Source organism: Talpa occidentalis, unplaced genomic scaffold (genome assembly GCF_014898055.3).
Source record: "Talpa occidentalis isolate TD23 unplaced genomic scaffold, MPIMG_talOcc4v2.1 talOcc4.4, whole genome shotgun sequence".
NCBI lineage: Eukaryota > Metazoa > Chordata > Mammalia > Eulipotyphla > Talpidae > Talpa > Talpa occidentalis.
Window position 1 is genome coordinate 6,170,656 of NW_023604295.1, and position 23,492 is coordinate 6,194,147.

A 23,492-nucleotide genomic window follows, 5' to 3' on the forward strand; every position below is an offset into this window, starting at 1 on the left:
GCGAGAGGGGTTGTGGGGGGAGGCAGAGCAGGGCCACCCCCCATGCTGGGCAGAGCGGACTGTGAAGGGGAAATTCTAATGACCTCTTGTGGGGTTCAGAGTTCATTTTCTCAATTTTCTCTAGCGCTTTTGTAAAATTCTCTAGAAACATATAGTTTCTTGTAAAGTTAAAAAGATACCAATTTTCACTTTCTTTTTCTTTGTGATGTTTGTGAGTGTTAAGGCCAAAGGCCTGGATCTAGCTATTTACAGAGAGGACTATTGCCTCCAGGACATTCCGTTAGCTTTTAATGAACCCCTTTTAATCCTGGGGGTCAAGTGGGGAAAGAAAGGCTGGGAATTCTATATTTTTCTGTTCAGACTTAAACGAGGCAGTTAATTAGAAATGTTTCGGGGTTATCGGGGGAATTCTTTTGAAATAGGGTCTAACGTCAATGGAAATGCTTTCCTTTTAATATCGAAAGATGGCGGAACTCAGGCACTTAGAAGGCGGGGCTCAGCTGTGGGGTTTGCTTTGCGTGAGATCCAAAATCCTCCTGTCTGTAAATGCCCACACCTGCCTGCCATGAATGCCTGAATCTCAGAATTGTCTAGAAAATAACCAGTCTGTTAAGGGGGGCTGGTTACTCCTGTCTTCCCAGAGCCAACCTAGGAGAGGGTACCAGCCCCACACCCCTAACCTTCCTGCAGGCTCACTCTGTCCATCTCCTACGACGTGACAGGAAAAGGGTCCATCTCAACGGACCAGGTGACCCCTTCCTCCGGGTGTCTGATGAAGTGGCAAAGCCCCTTGTCCTGTCTTAGCATATTTCCCTTTGTAAAGGTACCCCCATCAGGTCTCATTCCAAAGGGTTTGAGACTTCACTGAGAAGCCCTGTCCGTTACTACCACCGGTCGTGATACGGAGGAAAGAAACCCAAAATCTAAAGTGCAATCACCTGGTGGCCTGAAACATAGCAACCGAGGTCATTAATAGCAACAAAGTCAACTTGATTTTCTAAAGCTTGTAACAGATCTCATGGAAATTTTCACCAAAAATGTCTGCTGCACCTTCTGGGACAGGTAGAAGCAGCCAGATCTAGCCCAAGAGGGGACGGATTTCTCCTGAAGCGGCTTCCTTGATAGAGGATGGAGCAGGTCCCAAAGGCTCTTGCCAAAGCCACAGAATTTCTTGTGCCCACCTGGGGTTCATTTCTTATTTAAATACAAATGCAATAAGCTTTATCCTCTGTCTACCTCCTGAAGGGCCCTAAGCTCCATGGACTTGCTCGTTTTCCCTGATGCTCCTTTTTTTCCTGGTCACTGAGAGAAGAGGCAGCCGGGTGCTTCACCCACCGGTGCCTCGGGTTTCACGAGCTTTGTGTTCAACCGGCTGGTCATGTTGCTTCGGTGAAAGGAGACAAAAGAATCCAAGGACACAGTCGGGTGCTGGATCCACGGACTTGGCCACAGGCTTCCAAGCAAGAAGACCAGAGTCAAAATTTTATAAAGTATAGAGTTTAGGAAAAATCCTAGAACGTTATCAGAACTATGCTTCAGAGGATAATGACTTTATTTTGCATTCCCTCTAGTCCCTGAGTCCTTACAAGTTTGGGGGTTCCCAAGACATGGAGAAGTCATTTACTGAACTTGAAAGTTCTTTGTCAGTGAGCAGAGACAGGCAGTAGCACGTGATGGAAGTTAGCAAATGAAACAAAGAGATTTGGGGAGACTGCAGACATTACAGAATTATCTAAAATCTTTACCTTCACCCACTTCCCATGGTGCGTAGCCATGACTACATTCCACGGCCTGGCTTGACCCGGGCAACAGGGAAGGTCTCTGGCCTGAGGCCAAAGGGGATCAGCCACTCACTCTCCAGACAAACCCTGCCAAGGCCAAGCCTAGCACCCTGGCTTTATAATAAGGAAGTCTTTTCGGTGCCACTTGCTTTTTTTGGCAAATACTGGCACTCCGTCCCCACCCTCACCCTGGGAAAAGAAACAGAGGGGCCCCGTGATTGTTTCATGATTTCCTAACCCTGGCCTGCTTGTCCAAAAGAGATAGCGAGGCTGAGACCAGCTTCATAGTTGTCCAGAAACCAACACACCTGTCCAAGGTCTTGGTTTCAGAAGGGCTTTCACAGGAAGTGACCAAAAAACCCACGTCCCTACTGGTTGCAAATCACCCTGTGGCTGTGGCCATTTCATGTCCGGGCAATGTGTCCCCTCCTCTGCATCATGGAGCCCGGCATGTGGCTGGGATTTCCTAGAAATATTTGCTTATTATCCCAAATCCAAGCAATATTGAGTCGTCCAGACCCGTGAGGAATGGCCATCTGTCAGTTTCACGTTAAGGAGCAAAACTAAGGGAGACTTGGAAAATGGGAAGTCAGCAGCGAGGCGACTAAATGTTGCTTTGTGTACAGAGGGACTAGACAGTGTTCTACGCGAAGCGCCTGATGGTCAATAACTGAAAGGAAAGTGTTGTCTGTTTCAGGATCAAAAGGACAGGCCAAGGTGGCTCGGGGGAGCTGCCCATCACCAGAGGTCGAGGCTATTCCCCTGGACAGCCGGGCAATGCTCAGCCCTCATCCACCATCAGCTGTGGGAAGGACCAGAGGACCCCTCTGTCCCCCAGCAGGTGGAACCCCCAAACAAGCTTCATGAGCCACAGGTAGGAAATCGACTTGGAAAATGATAGATGGTTTCTTGTAGGAGTAAGAAGTGGAAATATCCCATACACATCCGGGGAACTAGAATTAGGATAATCCCTAAAAGGGGATTCCTACGATGGGGGGGTGTAGGCCAAGGGATCTCATTTCATACCATGCTGAGGGAGAGTCAAAAATGATACAGTATCCAAGGCAATGTCCCAGCCAACAAAGACAGCACAAAGAGGGCGTCTGAAGTGTTTGCCCACCTAGGAAGGTGAATTCCTGAAACAACCCCCAGGCACCCCCACCCCCCAGAGGAAGCCCCACTGTCTCTTTGAGGGATGTCATGGATGAGCTCATAATCACACAGTGCCGGGTGGGCTAGGGCCAGGAGCTGTGTCAAGCCATCCTGAGGGCAAAAACTTAACCCAGCCCCAGGCTATCCTGGAAAAAGGAGGAAGAATTTCAGGTTCCTCATGCGCCATGTGAGAAAGTTCGATAGCAGCGCCTCTGTATGAGAAAACAGACTAGAAATGAAAATTGGGAGAAAAGGGCAATAGAAAAATCACACCCAGAAGGGATGACAGGGTGCAAGGGGCAGGCTTGGAAACACGGAGACCTTGGAAGAAGTCTCTGGGTTCATTCTGCACCCACCTTCCAACCCCCAGAGGAAGAGCAGAGCTCTGCAGCCAGGCCGCCAGCGCCAGGGAGCGGTGAGCCAGCCCCTCCCCGCGGGCTTGGGGGGAGGCGCTTGGACGTCAGGACCAGCTTCTTCCTAAGAGTGGGCCTGACCGAGACCAAAGATCTAGACCTTTCTCTAGGTCCTCCCCTCCCTGCCCCCAGTCCCAGGTTCACCTGGAGAAACAACAGGGGCATGGGCTTTGGAGAAGAGTGTGTGGCCTTCAGATGAGGGGGGAGAGAGCGGGAGAGCGCCTCTCGCTGACCCTCCAGGGGCTGCCCCACCCGCCTCCCACAGTGACGAACGGAAGGCAAGTGATGCACATGCCCTGAATTATTGGAAGAAAGATGCTGCTGGAATAAACACAGGTGCGTTATTTTCATGCCTCTACGAGAGTCTCACTTGTCGCCAAAATAATGACAACCGCACAGATGGGAAAATCAGAGTGTCCAGGAGACTGGGGACAACATGTCTAGCTTGTCCAGTCCACCCTCAGGCTCCATGTAAACCAGACCCACTCTGCTTCCCCGACCCCATTTCTGTTCCAATCCACAGACTGGACGGCCTGCAGGACCCTGGTCATAAAGACACCCGGCCCCGAAAATGGCAGGAGAAGGGGGACAGAGGGGCTGGTTTTGCAGCATCCGCGAGTCTGTTCACCAAAGGTCTACTCGACAAAATAAAGCACAAGGGGAAAACAGCACAAAACTCGGCTACCCCGAGCCGGTCAACGCAAAACCTCACGCTCAGAAACAGAACTGGGGAGAGAAGAAAGGAGAGCTTCCTGTATGCACCTTGGGGGACTTCACCAGCTTGCCAAAGCAGTGAATGAATACGAGAACCAATGGGGTCGGTCAATGAGCCCCAAGCCATGGACCATCAGCCCCCAACACATTAACCAACACCCAAACTATTGTCAGCCCCCCAACACATGGACCGTGAGCACCGGCCGCACGGGACAGAAGGAATTCAGACCCCAGAGGTACTGACACGTCTTCAAGGTTGAGGGACCAGCAGCAATGGGACTAGAGGAGAGGCCCCCCCCCAAGAGAAGCCACCCCAGGAAGAGCTGGTTCTGGGGTTTCTGGTGCTTTACTCTCTTCCTGACCTGCTCTGGGGTTCCCACGGTGGGGAGAAACCCCCGACATGCCCATTCTGCGGACGGTGTTGGAGAAAGAGTCACACACTCACTTCACACATTATTCTCTGAACAAGTTACACCACTCCAGGGTATTTTTCACTCTTTCCATTTATTGGTATCAGAAGCAAGAACTTAGTAAGTCATGCTCTCCAAATCTCATCAGCTACTTCACCTTATTGCCCAGAATAGGGTATGGCATGGGCTTTTCATCGGAGGACCTCGACTACACATTGTTAAGTTTGTTACTTAAACTGCTGAGGGGAGCCACGGGCGACACAGGAGAGTCTGCTGCGCCATGGGGGTTGCTCCCTGGCCAGCTGGGGATCGAACTCATGCTGCAGAAGCTGTGGATTGCTTCATAGTGCGGTGCCTAACCCCTTGTGCTACCAGGGAGGCCCAAGACTTATTTTAAAAAACACACACTGTTTTCTAAAGTAGACATACACACTCAGCCATAAAGAAAGATGAAATGTTGTCATTTGCAGCAAAATGGAGGGAGTTGGAGGCGGTGATGTGCCGCGAAGCAAGTCAGAAGGACAAAGACACGGGACCCAGCAGGCGAGCTGACAAAGCAAAATACTTATTAAAACTAGCGATCATTAATAAGATCATCCACAAACCAAGGGAGGCTGGGAGGCGGGCAGGAGGCTCGCAGGTGTATGAGATAGTGGGAAGAGGATTCTAATACTGTTTCTAAGTAACTGTGTTCCAGAAAAGCACTCAAATGTAGAAAGTTTGCAAAAATTCCAGCAAACCAACAAAGTAAAATGCACAACATCTGGTGGGCCAGGAAAAATCGCCAGCGCCATAAAAAGTAGAAGACCCCTACGTAGGGGGGAGAAAAAATATCGCTGACGGATACCTTTTAGGGAAGGACGTTCTTACCAAACGGCCTCCATCTCTGGGAAAGATGATGTGAGTTGAACTGACGTATTGACCGGTTTTCCCAGGGAAACAATGATACAAGAGATTATTTTCTTTGCCAAGAGCTCAAGGAACAAACTCTATAGAAACGCCCCACGAACCGCAACATTGGAGGAGGCGGCTGCCATGAAATGGAAGGCAGCCCGAGAGGACTCTAACCTCAGAGATGGTGACGGAGACGACGGGGGGAACCAACAGCAACGTGACAGGGAGCTCCAGGCCCGCGTGGACTGAGTGCTTAGCCGATTTTACAGCTTCTGCAAGGGGTGAGGAATGCAGAAAAGCTGCTTGCTTTGGGGAGATTCTGACATTGCAGCCACGGGAATTTGATACCCCTGCTCAAATTCTGGAATTCCTCTTTGTGAGTCTCCCTGGGAGACCGGGGTAAGTAACCACATGACCTCCCCAGCCTGAGACAGGCTGCGCACTCAGGCCCCAGGGTCTTTCTCCCTCCACCCAGGCCTTTCCAGTGCCCTGGCCACGTCTTATTGCGCTGCAGTTTCTCCCAACAAAATAGGCACCTTGGCTGGTCTGCCCCCACCTCTGGGTTCGGTGCAGGAAGCAGACATGAGACATGAGGCTGGAGGGCAGATCCTGCTGTGCTTGGGAGGCGAGCAAGAAGCAGACACGCTGCTGGACTGTTGTGACCACTGATAGCCGGCCAGCGTCCACAGGAGGGGCTGTGCAGGCCGCAGCGGGCGTGAGGCCAGTGATTGCAGCACCGCTGGATTCCAGCACTGCTCCCGCCCGGTGCAGACATCTGGAAGGCCTCTCTGCTCTTGACTTTTCTGCAGGGAAGGCGACCAGGCCGGGCAGCGCCACGTGGCCCTGTCCTCCTCACCTCCTCTCTTCCGCCCTCCAGTGGAGCAGCCAAACAGCCAGCAACCAACAAAGCCCGGAGCCTGAAGCTGGCCCTGCAGGCTGAGTCAGAAGCGCCTCCTCCAGTTTGCAGCCCATGGGGCGTTTCTGCAGACATTGTTCCTTTACCTGCCTGGCCTCACTGGCACATCTTGGCCCCTGGTGCTCGCTGGCTGGCGTACCCTGTGCCGCAAACTCTACACCTCGCCCTTCTCGTAAGCCCATGAAGGGGAAATACACCCGAAGTATAGCGACGCCTACTTTAGAAAACAGTGTGTGTTTTTTAAAATAAGTGTTGGGCCTCCCTGGTGGCACAAGGGGTTAAGCACCGCACTATGAAGCAATCCACAGCCTCTGCAGCACGAGTTTGATCCCCGCCTGGCCAGGGAGAAACCCCCATGGCGCAGCAGACCTCTCCTGTGTCGCCCACTGCTCCCCTCAGCAGTGTATTTTGGTTAGTCCACCTGTTCTGTTCCCCGCTCTGTCTCTGGTGGATCCTCTCACCCCCCGCATCTCTGACCTGTACCCCAGCTCTTGTGTGCATAAATAAATAAATAAAGTCTTTAAAATTAGTCTTTCTAGATGGACTTGCTGGCCTCCCCGGCTCAAGGGGCGGCCACCTGTCCTCAGTGGGGGAGAGCTGGGCGGCTAAGTGGCTTTGGGCTCCTGGCCCCAGGCCACAGGGCCCTGGCCTGCCACACCTGCTCCTCCACGTCCTCAGGACGGAAGCGCAATGGCAGCTGTGGCCACACTCAGAGCCGAAGAACTAGATTCCAGACCCTCAAACTCTGATACTTAGATCTGAACCTTTTAAAAAGGCCACGAATCCTAACTATGTTCCCAAGGATATAGGGTGTTGCCTCTCCAACATGCTAACAATCGGCACATTATGAGGTGGCTCTGGTGGCCACCCTTGACCCACGGAGCGTAATCACTGAGCCAGCCGCCCCAGCTGGAAACTCTGGCCAGAGGCCGAGCTGTGAGCGCGCTTCGTCCCAGGGAGGAACAGAGGGCCGAGACGCGCACGGAGGCCCAGAGGGAACTCGCTGTGTACCGGCACATGTGCAGTGTGCCTCAAAGGCTCGGCGGCTATTTCTAATCCTTTTTTAATAATATGGCCTGACACCAACCGAAGCTTTTACATGGAGATGAAAAGCTTATTTGCTTGTAAAATTTTCGAAAGGAATTATTGCAATAAAGGAACATCTTGTTCTGGAAGCCTGATTTGCTGTGCCCGGTGGCTGGTGGTTGTGAATCACCGGGTGACGGCAGGTAAGGCGACCTCTCCAGGCCCTGGGAGGGCGAAGTGCACCCACCCAAGGGGCAAAGTCACCGCAGCCCCCTTCCGCCTGCACCCAGCCTGGAACTACCCTGGGCCACTCCCAACTTTCCCCTCCGCCCTGGCTTTCCACCCACCGGGATCTCACCGGGAGCTCCGTGTTTCAGTTGCCTATGGACAGGGAACAAATCACCCCATATTCAGCAGCCAAACAGGCCTTTGACGATATCACATGATTTTGTGGGTCAGGAATTTGGACAAGGCCTGACTAGGGCATCCTTCTGTACCATGTGACCTTGTCAAAGGTCATCCCGTGTGTTCAGCTGGTGGTGGGCTGTTGGGGGGGGAGGGTCCAAGACCATGTCACACTTTCGTGTATTGTCTTGGCACAATGGCTGGTAGGCCCAGCCCAGGGTCCCTCGTGGGAGAGGGTGGCGAGCTGCAGGCAGAGGAGACAGCCTGGGCTTTATGTCTGGATATTTCTAGCCTTGGGGACAAGAGGTCACTGTTCCCTAATGGTAGGTAGGACTTTAGGACCGAGGCCACTGCAGACACCGAGGTCTCAGTCATTCAGTGTATCACCGCTGCCATGTGCTTTGAAGGCCACATAGAATAGAGGTGCTATTGGTCTGGAGATCCAGGCACCCAAGGCTTCTTCATAAATGAGGAGAATGAATACTTTTGATGCCATCAGTGTCAAGGCTATGAAGGCGATGAGTTCAAAGATGCCTGGAAAGATTCCTCTCTCCCCAGCGTGGGTCCCCTTGTTTAACTCCAGGCTGGACGCCTTGGAGTCTGTCCCCATACCTGGTCAGATGGGATGAAGTTTGGGTCACTCTCAGTGGTTTCTTTGTGTCATTTGGCTCTCCAAACAGAGAATTCAGGGCTTAAGAAAACTTAGAGGTATTAATGCGTCTGCCATGGAGGGGGCCTTTTTGTTAACTGCCATTTGAAACAGTCAGTTATGGCTCTTTGCATCATAAACAGCAGCTCAGAATGGCCTTGCTCTGTTCCTCTCAGGCCCTTACCTTATTGGCTACAGTAAGTTCAGCAGAGCTGTTGCTTCACCCATCAGTGAGTATAAGGAAAAATGACCACCCCTGCTTTCAGGCACTGCTGAGTAAGCTCAGGCTGGTAAAGAACCAGGTCTGTAAATAGGTGGTTGGCGCACCTGAGCACCACCTGCAGTACCACGGTGTGATGGGTCAGAGATGGCCACAGGTTTCTTCCACCTGCCTCCCATGGGGTGTGGGTCTGATCCTCCTCCCTTGACTCCAGCCTGACCTTCCTGACTACTTGGTGACCAGCAGGACACAGGAGACACTGCTGTGCAGCATCTGGCCAATTCACTGACCATCCTGAGGCTGCCATGCCGGGGGGACTCCCCATAGGTACCCCCTCTGACAACTCACCTGAGCCCCATCAACCAGCCACTGTGCCAAGACACGAGCCAAGAGTGTGAAATAACCTTGGACTCCCCAGACCAGACCACCACCAGCTGACACCACTGAGTGAGCTTTGTTACCCCCCTTTTGATCTCCAACTCTATTTCACACTATCAACCCTATCAGAGAACAGAAAGGGAAATCTGATTTATAACATGCACAGGACTTCAATCATTGTTTAATTACTGAACCCAGACAAAAGCCAGACTCTATAAATACGGTGTGACTCGTGGGGCATTGCTGGCTTCGATGGCAAGATTGTATAGGATTATAAATGTATGTCATTCAACACAGTTCCAGGAGAGAGGACTGCCGAGCAGACTGCTCCTTTCAGACGGCAGTCGAGATCTAGGAGCCACATCTCCCCTGAGGCTGCAGCTGCCCAGCCCGCCATCTTGTTTATCCCTCCTGTCCCTTCAACTCCTAGATCATTCTCTAGACTGGAGGCTCCAGTAAATCAGGGCAGTGCTTGTCACTTTTTGTCACTGTTGCACCCCCAGCTCCAAGTTAGAAGGCTGATATCTGGCAGGTCCTCCGTGAATATTTGCTTTGAATCACCACTTGAGCCCAAACACCACTTGGTCATTTGGAAGATGAAAAAGCAGCTTTTGCTTCACATCAAAAGATTCCACTTTCATGTGGACAACAAAGAAGGAAAGAGAACTCTGAGTTGGGGGTAGAATTCAGAAACCTAGTGACGTTCTAGAATTAGAGACTATTTTTAATCTGGTGGTTTCATACATACACAAATAAGATCAGACTGAAGTGATGTATATCAGCATGTCTGTCCTCCACAGAACTGCCCCCTCAGAAGCCTCAAAACCATCTCTCTACATAATCTTTGACGTGGGAGTATTTCAGTTCATCTTCTCACTAATTAAATATAAAGCAGTAAGTGAAGGTTTCCACAGTTCACTGGATCTCGGCAGATAGGATTTGTCATCATTCTCTAGAAATTTCAGCCAATTTTGGTCAGTTTCAGAAAGGAGCATAAATAGAACAACTGGTCAGGAGACAAGCCCAGAAACAACATTTGATATCACAGATGATTTTTTTCATAATCGTTTGTGGGAACTGAATGCATTTCAGAGGTGGCATGTGAAGATCAAAGGGATATATCTCACATTTTCAGGCGGAGCAGTGTGGATGGGAAATGATCCTGCTCTCTACATATTTTGTCTTGAAAAGGAATTCTTACAATGGAAGAGTTTAATTCTGAAAGGGCATGTGCCTGATAAAATGTAATCTCGTTAAAAAGAGAGGGAGAAAGGCAAGATTTGAAACACCTAAGAAGTTTTAAGATATAAAGTGAAACAGAGCGTTTAAAGGTTGCAGTAAGAGAGGTTGAGATTCTAAGTGTGCCAGTAGCCTCTTTGGTATCTCTCCATCAATTACAAGAAATTGCTGAAAGTAAAAGAACAATTACTCCAGTGCAAGTAGTCAAAGGAGCCCCATAAAATACATGCAGCCCCTATGACAGACAATTGTCTCATTTCCTTAATATAAAAATCAGGAAGAATAAAGCCAAAAGGTTATTCGAAAAATGTACAAAGAGTTTAAGTAGCCAGTTCACGGAAAAACAGATACTATCAGTCTTTAAATATGTAAACTTATACTCAGTCTCACCCATGCTAGAAGAGATGTGAATGGATTTACATGGACTGCATTTTCACCTCTAAGATTCAAAAATTTGATAATATACTGCATGGGAAAAGCTGGGAAAACAAATGTGGGATCATCTAGTGTCAGGGAATATGATTTAGTAGAATCTCCTTAAAGAGGAAATTTGATAAAGGTTATCAAAATCCTACCCATGCATGGATTTTTTTTTTTATTTTGGCTGAGTTCAAATTTTTATTTCTTCAATTGTTTGCATGAAATTGGACTTTTTTTATATTTATATGGCACAGATGAATAAAACCATCTGATATCTTTCACATTGGGGCTGATTTCATTCAACATAATCAACTCAAGTTCCATCTTTTAAAAAGTGGAGTTTAGTTCTGTTCTCCTTCAGAGCTGGCTTTAGTGAATTAAGACAGAAATGACAATACATGACTTCTGAGATTAGGTCATAAAAGGCATTCTGGCTTCCTCTCTTTTGGACCCCTGCTTTGGGGAGGGCCAGATGCCATGTTGTGAGATACTAAAGCAATGCTATGGGAAGAGCCCAAAGCAGTGAGAATTGGAACCTCTTGCCAATAGACATGCGTCAGCCATCTTGAAAGTGGATCCTCCAGTCCCTATTAATCCTTCAGATGACACCACAACCCTGACCAATGTCCTCACTGCAGCCTCATGAGCCACAACTACTAACCAAGCTCCTTCCAAACCCCCACACAGAGAAACTAAAACAAACATTTATTGTTTTAAGATTCTAAGTTTTAGGGTAATTAGTTACACAGAATAAGATGACCAATACAGTGAAGATATTTATATATTGCTTGAATATGCACCAAATGCTTCTGGCAAAGATATTAAGAGGCAGTTTTCAGGGAAAAGAACTGAGAGACTGGGCCTCCGAAATGGAAAAATACTTTTCATTGTACTTTATCTTTCTATAGTTATAATTTTTATTACCCTAGTACATTATCTTTAAAAAAAAATCAAAATCCCATGGGCCACATGAATATCAAACTGTATAAAAAATGCTTAATCTCTGTTTTATTTCAACTTTACCTGTATCAAGATTGTGGGCTTCACCAGCAAAACAAAAAAGAAAAGAAAAGGAAGAAAATATCTAACAATAAACATAAGATGTTCCGAGCCTTACATATTTCTGACTACGACAGACAATGCTGAGTGTTCATCCTATAGTAATTCCTTTCTTTCTTGATAAATAAAACTCCAAATTTGGTGCCAGCTGCAACATATGTAGCCTAAGAAGATGAAATATAAAGTGGGTTTGAGCTAGGGGTCAGCACCCTTCCCCTAAAGAACTCAGCAGAAAACATTTTTTGGCTTGGTGGCCTCCAGTTAGTGATGGACTTGGTGACTCTTCCCTATTGGAAGGAGAATGGGTTAGCAGAATACATGCTGAGGTCTTTTACACACTGTCTACCATGTGGAAACAATATCTCCCCCAACTCTGCCCTAATACAAAGTCCATTTATGAACCAACACTCTGGGGGGAAAAGATCAGAGATGATCAATGACAGAGAAAGCGGAGTTCAGGAGATGTAAATACCTCCCCAACTGCTCGAGGAAACTGTTCTTTGCCCAGTGTCTCAGGAGCTCAGAGAATGGCTAGAGCAAAGCCAGCCTTTATTTGAAAATCTTAAAGAATTAGTGTAGGAATTTTCAGAGGATGCCACTTTCTAATTTCCCAAAATACAGAGAAATCAGTAATAATGTCATCACTGCTGCTTGTCTGGAGGTCCTCCTGGGGGATACTCCTATGGTCTGCCAGCCTCCCTCTCTCCTGTCACCTGCTAGCTTTAATTGGGGAGGGCAGTGCTAATTGTGTGCCAGGCCCTGTGCTGGGGGCTGAGAGAACATGGAGAGAAAAGCTCTTGGCCCCTGCTTTTGGATCTAATCCCCACTGGTCTCCACCCTCGGCTAGACAGTCAGCTCTGCGAGGACAGTGGTCTTGCTTGAGGCTGGGCCCACACACTCCCACCCAGCACGGACACACAGCAGGTGATAAACCCACGTGTGCTGAGTTCATGCATTAACCTTGAAGCAGCACGAACCATCTGGACCTAAAGTAAGGCTCAGCTCCCATCCCTTCGAATTCTAGGCTTTATTTTTCTGTGTGTGAAAAACAAAAGGGTGACTCTCCTGCTTCGGCCCCCAGAGCAGTGTTTCTGAATGTGTGTTGCAGATGGTCAGCTCCTGGAGGAGAGCAGGCTTTGGGAAGCCCACGAAGCTGAAGGACCGAATGTGAGGGAGACGCCGCGGCAGGTGCAGCCACGTGCTCACTGTCCCAGAGAGCCCTGCCCATCAGCACCGGGCAGGAACTGCTGCCACCATATCGCCATAAAGGGATGGGGGCTGACTCTGGTCCTTTGGCGGGGGACACTGAACTGGGACTGTGGGTGGCTTGTGCCCACTTCCCATTAGCTGAGCCTCCTTGAATCAACCAGCCATCCTCGTGGCCGCCTCCCTCTCATCACCAAATTCACCCCGGGGCTCACTGCCCACTGCTCACCGCCCACTGCCTGGCCACGCGAGGACACAGAGGCCACCGTACTGTGGCTCTCCCCAGAGCGTGCGTGCACATGCGAGTAAGAGATGAGCAAACAGTGGGTTCTACCTCAGCTTCTTCCCCGACTCCCCTGTGCTGATGTTCATTCAGGTCTTTTATAATCAAGTTGTATAAGACACTCAGAGAACAAATGAGCAAAAATGTCATTTTGGGTGGGAGAATTCAAGTCACGGTGCATTTTTGCTCATTTCTCTTCGGAACATGCAGCCTTCCCAAAGTTATGACAATAACATCCCCCTCTCTGGTCCTCTGAGACAGGCCCCACGGAGCAGGTCTCGGCATGCTCTCTCCCGGGAAACGCGGAGAGCCACAGCCTACGACCAGGAGCGATCAGCTGCAGCCCTGGACCCGCCCAGCGCCCCCAGTCCGCCAAGCCTGTGAACAATGCACCCAAGCACCGTTCATCCACTCCTTAGTTTTGGGCAACATTTCCAGGTGACAAAGCTTATTCAAAGGTATCTTGAGATGTGACTTTGTTCTATCATCAGTTTCACTTTTTTTGGAGAATCCAAATGTGGCAAATCAAGTTTTCCAGCTCGCAGCAGCTGTGTGTAAATAGTCATTGCCCGGTGTCCTAAACATAATTCAAGAATTTCTTAGATTCTGACCCAGGAGTAGCCCCCCATTGAGGTGGGTTTTTTTTTAATGCCATGAAAAATTTGCCAAGAAAATTGTATCTCAGCTGTGATAGCCCCCTTAACCAAACCTCAAAGTACACCTGTTCCTTAGAACTTGGAAGAATAGCTTCTTTGGTGCCTAAACCCAAGGGCTCAAGCCCTTGACTTTGCCCTTGGTTGATAGTATTTTGTTTGCTATTTGTTGTTATTTTTTTGTTCTATTGTTAGGTTGTTACCCTTTTGGTTATGAGTAAAGAAAAGAACATTCTTTCTAAATATATTATAAGGTTACCCTATAATTTGATGACAAACAATTAGCACTTTTTTGAGAAAATGAATGTAAAGATTAGCATGATCCACAATTAACTGACCATACAATAATTCAAGGGTACTTTTCCTATGTCCCTGACTCTTTAATATATAAAAATCCATTCTTACAGAGTAAAGCAAAATGACAACTTAATAAAATAGCAATTCTTGCAAAGAGGAAGACTATAAACCCTCAAATGGCTAAGATTAGAAGCAGATTTTATTACTACATGTTCCTGGGTTGCAAGTCATTACTTTCTGGTATTTGTAACCAATCTGTTTGGAGAGGTTTGTCTCCTTAAAGAACAAAAAGGGTAACCAAATGAGCACTCAGCTAATTATCAGAGTAGAACATTCTGGAAAAGTTGTCCCCTTCTCTAGCTACACAGACTACTCCCAAGCAGAATCTGAGAAAACAACTTATTTTTGCTTTTCATAACATTCTTATCCCCAGAGAATGGAGGTAATTAGATACCTAGAGGGATGTGCTCTTAAGAAAAAAAAAAAGGCAGAGATGGAATGGGAAGGGGGATTATTTCTATTCAAAACAATGAAAACATATGGGAGCTGAGCAGAGAGAACAATAAGAGATCACATTTATCTTATGTTTATTCCAAATCAGGTATTAAGTGCATTATAGAATTTCACTATTGAATCCCCACAACCACCTCAGTGGATACTATTATTATTTCCATTTATGCATAAGCAATACAGGCACAGAAAGGTTAAGTGACTTGCCCAAGGTCACACAGCAAGAAAACAGCAGAGCCAGGATGTGATTCCGGACCCACTGATGCTCTTGCTCACCAGTCTCTACTGCCTCATGCAAACAGGCATGCATCCAGGTCCTCAGCACATTCCAGTCCTGTGCGCCACATCAGGGATACAATGATGAGCCTCATCATCAAGGGAGGGGAAGGACACACAGAGTAGTGTGTAAATGGAGATTCAACAGAGAGACACCAGTCCAGACTGGCTGGAAGAGGCTCCCCAGAGGTGATGATCGTCACGCTGAACCTTGGACACACAGCAGATACCCAGGCAGGGATCAGCGAGAGGGGCAAGAGGGGAGAAACTCACTTGAGGCAGAGGGTACCGTTCACACAAAATTTCAAGGCAGGAAAGAATGAGGTTGCACAAGGAAAAATAAGTGCTCGATACAGCCTGCCTGGCAGAACCCTGGGTAATAAAGCGTGGGGACAAAAGGCAAAGTCAAGGAAAAAGGAATAACATCACAAAGGGCCTTATAGACTGGCAAGGAGCATGGTGTAGACATATCAAAAATTCTGCAATAAACAACAGAAGAAATTTACACTAAGAAACAAAATGATCAGATCCTTTTTCCTAGCTTACTCGCTGCTACTAAGGGGCTGGATTGGAGAGAGGTGAACTAGAAGCAGGACGACTTTGGGAAGCTGTCACTGAATTTCCAAACTGACAGCAGCTGGAATGGGCTGGAATCATGTAACCCTGTGACCAGAGGAAATTTCTTAAACTAAGGAGATCTGGGACATACACACACACACACACACACACACACACACACACATTAGGTGCAGCTTCCCCATCTCCTAATTTCCCTGCAAACTCCCTGCTCCCAGTGACCTTCCCAGGAGTCATGCCCTCACTCAGGGTCCCAAAGCATAATCTTAAAATGTCCCAGGGTCTTACAAATTGCTCCAACAGCACCTTTTCACTAAGGAAAACACCCGGGCCCTTCCTCCCTTACCCCTGTGTCCTCCAAACAACTCTTGAAATTCTGATGCTAATCACTTTGGGGGCATTTCTAATTTTGCTAATCAGAATTTGCTTACATTTCATTCAGTTAAGGAGGTGTAAGTCATAGCTGGCTTCTCTAAGCCTGAAAGTGTTCTAGAAGGATTATGGCTGAACACGCGATGCACATTCTTAACCTGATTATTGTTCACTTTTTTTTTTTTTTTGTAAAGGAAAACTCCTCCAGCGAGCTACCCCCTGAACTTTGTCCCTTATTTTTGATAACTTGTAGAAATGTCAACGCTTCCTCAATCATGACTCTACAGAATCTTTAACAAAAATCACTGCTGTCTTCCAAAGTGGAATAAGGTTAAAAAGGCGACATAAAGGCCGACAATGCCCAAGTCGGAGCAGCTTGTATTCTTCCACGAGAAGTGTGGAAATGTTCAATAAATACTATTGCATTTAACTAAACTTCCACTTTCCTCCCAAACACACCTTACGGAGTCTGCCCAAGTGGAAAACCATTTGGGAGCTGGAAACTTTGGGCCAGGCTGAGCCTGTGAGGTCAGGAGCCCCGCTCAGCTCATGTTACCACCAGCCTCCTTGTCCTCAGACCTTCCTTGGGCAGAAATTGCTTTGCAATCAATAGGCCTGTGGCCTTTTTGTTTTTTTAAGTTAAAAGCTTAATTCTTTAATACATTCCTGGCTAGAAAGGCCAGTTAGGATTTTCAGGACAAAGGACAGTGGACTGCTGGTGGGGATCTGCCAGTCACCCAGTTCCTGCAGCAGCTTCCCAGGGCGCCCCACTACTACCGCCCCCCAGCCTTTTTGCTTCCAGACCCGCAAGTCCTCCCCCCAATGCGTCTTTGCTCTTCTCCCAGACACCCTGGCTGCCGGGCTCCCTCCCCGACGGCAGTGCCCGTGCCAGGGGCGCGAGGAGCTCTGTCCCCGAGTGTCCCTCTGGGCCCCGAGGACACCGGATGGGAGCAGCTGCTCCAGGAGCTGGAGGACGGAGATTTACCTTCACGAAGAGGGTGATGTCGTGCTCCTGCCCGGGCACCCGCTCCTCCGACGCCTCTGGGTCCTCGCGGCCGCCGTTGACCCGCGCGGCCTCCTCGGCGCGCTCGGCCGGGGCGCGGCCCTGCTCCACCAGGTGGTTGCTGAGCGCGGCCTCGGGCTCGGCACCCCCGCTCGGCGCAGCGGTCTCCCCCTCGGGGCTGCCGTTGCGGGGCTCCTCCTCGCCCCCGGCCGTGGCCTCCTCCGCGCCCGGCCCCCTCGGGCCCCCCTCTTGCCCGCTGTCCTCGGCCTCCCGCGCCTCCTCCCGCCGCTCGCCCTGGCCGGCGTCGGCACCTGCGCCCGCCCGCGGGTCCCCGGGCGCCGCGTCCCCCGGCCCCTCCGCCGGCCTCGCCTGCGGCTCCTCCGCGGCTCCCGCTGCCGCGCCCCGAGGCCCCCCGGAAAGCTCCCCGGGGCTGCGCCCCTCGTTCTCCGCCGCCTCGGTCTGGGGCGCAGAGCTGCGGTCCTCTCGGTCCCCGGGCGCGCCTTCGGCCCCGGGCGCCTCTCCCGCCCGCCCCTCGGCGTCCAGGCCGCCCCCCGCCGGCCCCTCGGCGTCCATGCTGCCCCCCGGAACCCCAGGCGCACCCCCTCCGCCCTCCTCCGGCCCGCGCTCGGCCTCCCGCTCTGCCTCGGGGGCCGCGGAGTCTCCGGGTTCCCCCTGAGCTTCCCCGGGCGTCTCGCCCGCGGGGCCCGCCTCCTCCCCCTGCTCTGTGCCTTCCCCCCTCTCCCCAACCTGGGGGCCCTCGGCGTCCTGGGGGAGCTCGGCGTTCTGGGGGCCTCGGCGTTCTGGGGGGCCTCGGCGTCTCGGGGGCCCTCAGCGTCCCGGGGGGCCTCGGCGTCCTGGGGGGCCTCGGTGTCCTGGGGGGCGCCCGCCTCGGCCTCCCCCTTGCCCTGCGCTGCGCTCGCGCCGGGAGTCCCAGCCCCGGGGTCCCCGCGGGCGTCGGGCGCCTGCTCGCCGTCGGGCCCCGCGCGCCCCCCCTCGCTCCCCGCCACGGCCGCGGCTGCGCCCGCCCCCTCGGCCCCTGGCGCCTCCGCGGCGCCCTCGCCGGCCCCCGCGCGCGCCGCCTCCCCGCCCGCCAGGTCGGGTCTCTCCGCCGCCGCGAGCTCCGGGACCTCGGGAGGCCCCGGGGTGTCCCCCTCCCGCCCCGCGGCCTCGGCCATCGCCGCAGACCCCTGTCTTGCACCGGAGACCCTTCCTCGGCGCTGCCTGGGGCGCAGGGGGGGCCGGCGAGGGGCGCGCGCCAGGAGGGGCTCTGCGCCCTTGCGAGAGGACCCGGCTGCGCCCTGGCGGGAAGGTTTAGCCGCGCGCCCCGGCGGTGCGCGGGTCCGTGGAGGCGAGATCCGCTGCGCCCCTTCTCTGCCGGGTTTAAGGTCTCTGGATTCTTCTTTTCGCTGCTCCTTCTTCTCCCGAGTTCTCTTTCTCCCGAATTCTGCCTCTGCTTTCCACCGGGACCCTAATTCCGACCTGGGTGGGCTGCAGGGAAGGTGCAGAAGGGCGGTACAAAGCTGGGGAGGCCACTTAGCTCCTGCGCTCCTTGGAGTGCCTGCTGGGCCTCCTGGCACGGACCAGACGTCCTTGGTGCGACTCCCTCCTGGGACTTGGGCGGGGTTTGCACCCCCAGCTCTCCCCACTCATGTTTGGGTGGCTTGGTAGCCTGGCCAATGACAGCCCTTCCCATGGCCTGTGGATTTTAGAGAAAAAATCCTAGTTCTACTGGCCACTTGGGTATTTTCTGGAACAAGTTCAAGATCCTGAGCCATTTAAATCACCCCAAACACGCACCCAAACACCAATTTCCCATTTCATGCCAGGAGTCAAGCACTGAGCTCAGCCAGCACAGCTGAAGATGCCGTGTCCTGCCTCAGTGTGCAGGAGCCAGGCCGGCCATCCTCCAAGAAGGGGAACCGCAGGCCACGTTTTCACTTCTGAAGGGGCCTCCAGTCACCAGGGTGTCCCCTGTGTCCCACCGTGCCCGCTGAAGGAGCCCAGCATCACCCAGTCCCATGCCACCTCTCTTCAGGGTATTGCCCTGTTCTGGAAGGAACAGTCCAGAAGCTTCATCACCACAGAGCAGAGTGTTCAGAGCACGGCGCTCACACACCTGAGCTAGACCCGCAGATGCACCCCGGCAAAGCCTCCAGCTATAACCACAAGGCAAGCAACCCCCCCCATCTCTCTCTCTCTCTCTCTCTCTCTCTCTCTCTCTCTCTCTCATTCACCTTTTTCTCTTAGCATCCTTTAAACCAAAGGACCCAGTTTAGAATCACAGGTGCATCTCTGATCTGGAGCAGTCTCTTGACTTTCTCTCCTCCCATGGTCTGCATACTTTCTTTTCCCCCTGAGTGATTTCCTAGGTTCCAACACTGTTAAACCCGTCTCTTCTTTGTCCTGTGTATTCTTCTGTCTCTATCTGTTAGCTCTCTATGGTCTTTCCTATTTTTTCCCACTGCTATCCCTTATGCCCCCCACCCCCTCCCTCTTAACCTCAGAAACCTCAGTTTGGTTATCAGTGTCCACACTAGTTTAGAATTATTTTGCTTTATCAATCCATCCACTTGTATAGAATCCTCCAATGTTCACTTTTCCAGCTCGCTTCATTTGGGATAATCCCCTCTAGTTCCTTCCATGGCCTTGTAAATGGCAACATTTCACCTTTCCTGATGGCTCAGCGGCATCCGTAGACTGATCCAGTCCTCCATCAGCGGACACTTAGCTTGCTGCCATGTCCAGGCTCTTGTCAACAGTTCTGCAAGCAGCATGGTCCTTAGTAAAGGATGAAACCAGCAATCCAGTCCCAAACAGCAAGCACGTGCAGGATTCCCACCCCTTGAAGCCAGATGTGTTTCAGAAAACAGAATTCTTAGAAAGATGACTGAGAGGCTACTGTGCCTGTTACCTAATGCTGCCCACGTGATCAAGGGCATGAATATTTCTGCAGAACCACGTTCCCCTTTCAAGTCACCACCAGATGTGTTCAGGTCCATCTGGCTTTGCTCAGCTAGTTTACATAATTTTTTGGATTTCAGAGTGTATGGAAGGGATGGTGTTCCTATGAGTGAACAAAGAACTCTAGATTTATTTACTGCACCAGAGACCCCCAAGATGCATGCCATCTGTACGTTTATTGTTAAAAACATGTCTCCAATGTGCTGCTCACACACACATACGAAATTAAAAGTTCATACTTACATGGGTAATAATATTCCACAAACCTTAACTTTGACAAGTTTTAAGAGAACTGTCCTGGTTCTAGGAACGCTAGAAAAATCTTTTGACTTGAACCAAGGGATGATCAACTAATGACTTCGACTTGGTACAGTTGGTGACTGGCTGAGAAGTAGCCTTTGGTGTGTCCTTAAAGAAAAACACCAGGAATAAGATCTAGTCAGTCCTGGCCACTGGTCCTGTATCACTCAGGCCATTTAATTCCACTGGAGTTGGATTCGTTACTTTACACTGTTTGGACTCATTTACTCATACTGGTGTTGGCTCTCAAAGTAACACCCTCCACCTGGACATGTAAACTCCTTCACTTTTTAGTGATAATCGTAATAAGCAATTTTTTAAATTTTTATGTCATATAGTTCTTTGATTTATGTCATCTACCTCTTTGATTTTTTGATTACAAACATCATTTAACAATAAACAATATTTCAGCTCAATGCTGAAAATATGGGAACAAGAACATAGCAGAGCTCTTTACAATTTTTTCTGTAGCCCAATTACTCACAATAAACACTTTTCCACTGTTCAGAGAGACCACGCTAGACCCTGGGTAACACAGCAGGAGCTAAGACCAAGAAGTCCCCTTCCTCACAGAGCTTTAGGGTGGAGCAAAAATAAGAAAGCAAGCGATAAACCAGATATATCAGCCTTTCTCTAGACATGCTCACACCATGCTCACATGCACATATACAGAAGCCTTAGCTCCTGTCTCTCACGCCCCACCGCCACTGTGCCAGCAAATCCTCACAACCCCACTTTGAAAATATATCCAGACTCTAACCTCATCCCTCTAGCCCGGTTCTAGCAACATCACCTCCTAAATTGGTCCCCCGTTATTCCTTTGCCCTACAGTCTAGTCCCCACCCCACTGCCAAGTGACCCTTCTTTGCCATCACTGGTCTGCTGAGCTACTCAGGGAAGGAGACTTCCCAGTGCCTTCTTGTCTCTCTCTGCATCTTATTTGATTTCACTTTTTGTTTTATTTTTGTATTATGAACTATACAACATGGTTGACTTACTGTTACCCCCCACACCCCACTAGGATGGTGGTTCCCTAAAATGGGGGGGAGGGGATGGGAGGATGTTGGTCCCGGCCTAGAACATAGTATAGGCTCAATAATTACGCATAGAGTGAAAGCCTGTGTCTTCTCACGTGTATCAACCTGCGCCGGTTTGCCAAAGTACTTTTCTCAGTTGGTTTTCTACTTTAGGGGACAAGCTAATGTCACAAGACACGCTGGTCACAGAAATTCTCATCTACCGACTTTGGTGAATACTTCAGCAAATACTTTTAATGATTACCAAAGGCCAAGCTAGTTCATATAAAGGGACACAGAAGGAAATGCCAACAAAATACAGTGCTGAAGGTCACCGTGAAGGCACTTGGAGATTTGCACATTGTTAGCTCAGCCGGCACCTGATTAGCTATTTAAATTCCAAGGAGGGTCGCACAGGGTGGGGGTGGGGGTGACAAATTTTGGGATGGGAGGCAAGAGGCTCTAGTAGCCTTAGAAAGTACAGGGCTCACTTGCCTACGCTGGGGCGCACAAGGCAGGAGTCACAAAGAAACCTCAGGGCTTATAAATAAAGAACATGGAGATTTGTTGTTTTTGCTGGGTTGGTTTCCAGAACAAATGGACTCATTTTCATCAAGATATCCTCTTTTCTCCTGCAGGGCTTTGCTCATTTCAGAAAAGTCCTGGAACCTGGGTTTGTCTGTAACACTCAGCGCTCACAAGTGTCCTCTATGCACCAATTTCTTTCACGCACGCCTTCCTCCTGACCTTCGAATGGCCCCAAAGACGCTTCATCATGTGTATTGTTCTGTCCCTTGTGAGGTGCTTTCCACCCCTGCCAGAGCTGGAGGCAGGGACTGCACAGCCGCTGGCCGGTGGATTCTGAGGCACAGACACAGCTCCCAGCGCGCCGGAAGCCAGCGGGAGCAGCGGGAGCAGCGCTGCTGGAAGTGGATGGAACCCCGGCCACACCGCCTGATTTAAATCCACTTCATCTGGTATTAACTGTGTGACCTTGAGTGCGTTTCTCGCCTAGAGCAGTGGGCATTGTAACAGGACGATCCTCATTGCCAGTCTAAGCCAGAGGGTGAAGCACCACCCTCAGGCAGCACTTGTTACCCACATTACAGTCTCCTCACTATTCCGTCACCCCAGAGAACAGAGCTGCCCCATCTAGACGGCCTGAGTATAAAAGCGCAGAGAACGGGGCAGCATTGTGCCCCACTCAGCCCACATGATAGCTGTTGTCTCAGCAGAGTGACCACAAGGCATCTGCGGTCACTCTCCAGGCTTGAACGGGGACTTACATGCTCGCCCTAACACGATCTCATCTGCGTAGTGAGAGATTTTTCTGTCTCTTCGCACATGATCTTGTGCTGTTTTCAAAACAAGCTGGATTTTGAACAAATGCTTCTTGGGGTGATTGTAGGGATTTGAGGAAGAAGAGAAGCAGGAGGCGGAGAGAGGATGGAGCCAGGGAGGAGGTGGCTCCAATATTTTATTATAAATCACTTGCCAAAAGCCTTCTGGAAAGGCAGCCACCAGGGAGGGAAAAGATGAAGCTGTGTGTGGGGCTCAGATGGTCAACCCCAGGGCGGTGCAGGGGTGCAAAGCTATGTGACCCTCAGACCCAGCTGGCTTCTGGACTTCTGGAAGCCTCGTGGTCATTTTATCTTCACTCCCGACCCCAGTAACAGCAGTAACAATCCCGCTGGAGGTGGAGACAATACTCAGCTTAGAACAGAAAGTCAATTTTAAACCTTTTCCATCCATATGTTGTTGCATTTTATATATTTAATTTCTTACCTATCAAGATTTTTCCTAGCTTCTGGTTATTTTTCAAAGCTGTCCCAGCTCCTCTATTTGCTCCCTCCCTTTTTTAGAAGGTTGAGTTTTATTGAACTCTTTCAAGTCACAAGTTTTCAGTCTCCGCCCGCCAGCCCTCCAGAAGCTGGAACCCAGGATGTCTGCGGTCTTGTATTCAAGCAGTCGGTTTCAACTGGGCCAAACTGGGACATTTGGCGTGTCTGGGTCCCTATTTTAGTTGTGAATGGAGTGGACACTGGCATCTAGTGGGTGGAGGACAGGAAGGCTGTTAAACCTACAAGGCCATCAGCACCCCAGACAAAGAATTAACCAGTTCCCAATGTCAAAGCATCGGGTAAGAGGAAGACCAGTCTCGCTCCGGCCCTGGGTACAGGGACTTCTTTAGAAAATATCTTAACACAACAAGTTGATTTCCCCAGGAGCTCAGAAAAGTGGATGAAGGAAGGTGTTTTGGGGGTGCCCTTAAAACACCTCCTGCAGATTACTGATGAGTCCTGAGGAGAAGCTCTTTGGAATAATGAAGGGATGATGAGATTTGCCTCTAGAAGTCAAATCCT

At 50.3% G+C, this 23,492-nt stretch overlaps 1 protein-coding gene and 1 long non-coding RNA gene across 7 annotated transcripts in view; one reads left to right on the top strand and one right to left on the bottom strand.

Moving 5' to 3' along the window:
- CLIC6 (chloride intracellular channel 6) overlaps positions 1 to 8,362 on the bottom strand; it is a 32,524-nt gene extending 24,162 nt beyond the window's left edge. Inside the window, exon 1 of one of the 2 annotated variants that reach the window (XM_037524984.2) lies at positions 8,324 to 8,362. The gene's annotated coding sequence lies outside the window, so the exon portion shown is untranslated. Of the gene's footprint in view, positions 1 to 938; positions 991 to 8,323 lie in introns of those variants that run through there. The other variant, XM_054700290.1, reaches the window with a different exon arrangement.
- LOC129146704 (uncharacterized) lies at positions 7,191 to 22,075 on the top strand. Of its 5 annotated transcripts, none has more exons than XR_008553750.1 (3): positions 7,191 to 7,509; positions 13,427 to 13,623; positions 21,768 to 22,075. It is a non-coding gene; the product is annotated as an uncharacterized LOC129146704 (long non-coding RNA). The 5 variants fall into 5 exon arrangements; XR_008553748.1 differs by lacking the exon at positions 21,768 to 22,075 and adding an exon at positions 16,044 to 16,253; XR_008553752.1 differs by lacking the exon at positions 21,768 to 22,075 and adding an exon at positions 16,103 to 16,253.
- The last annotated feature ends 1,417 nt before the right edge of the window (positions 22,076 to 23,492 follow it).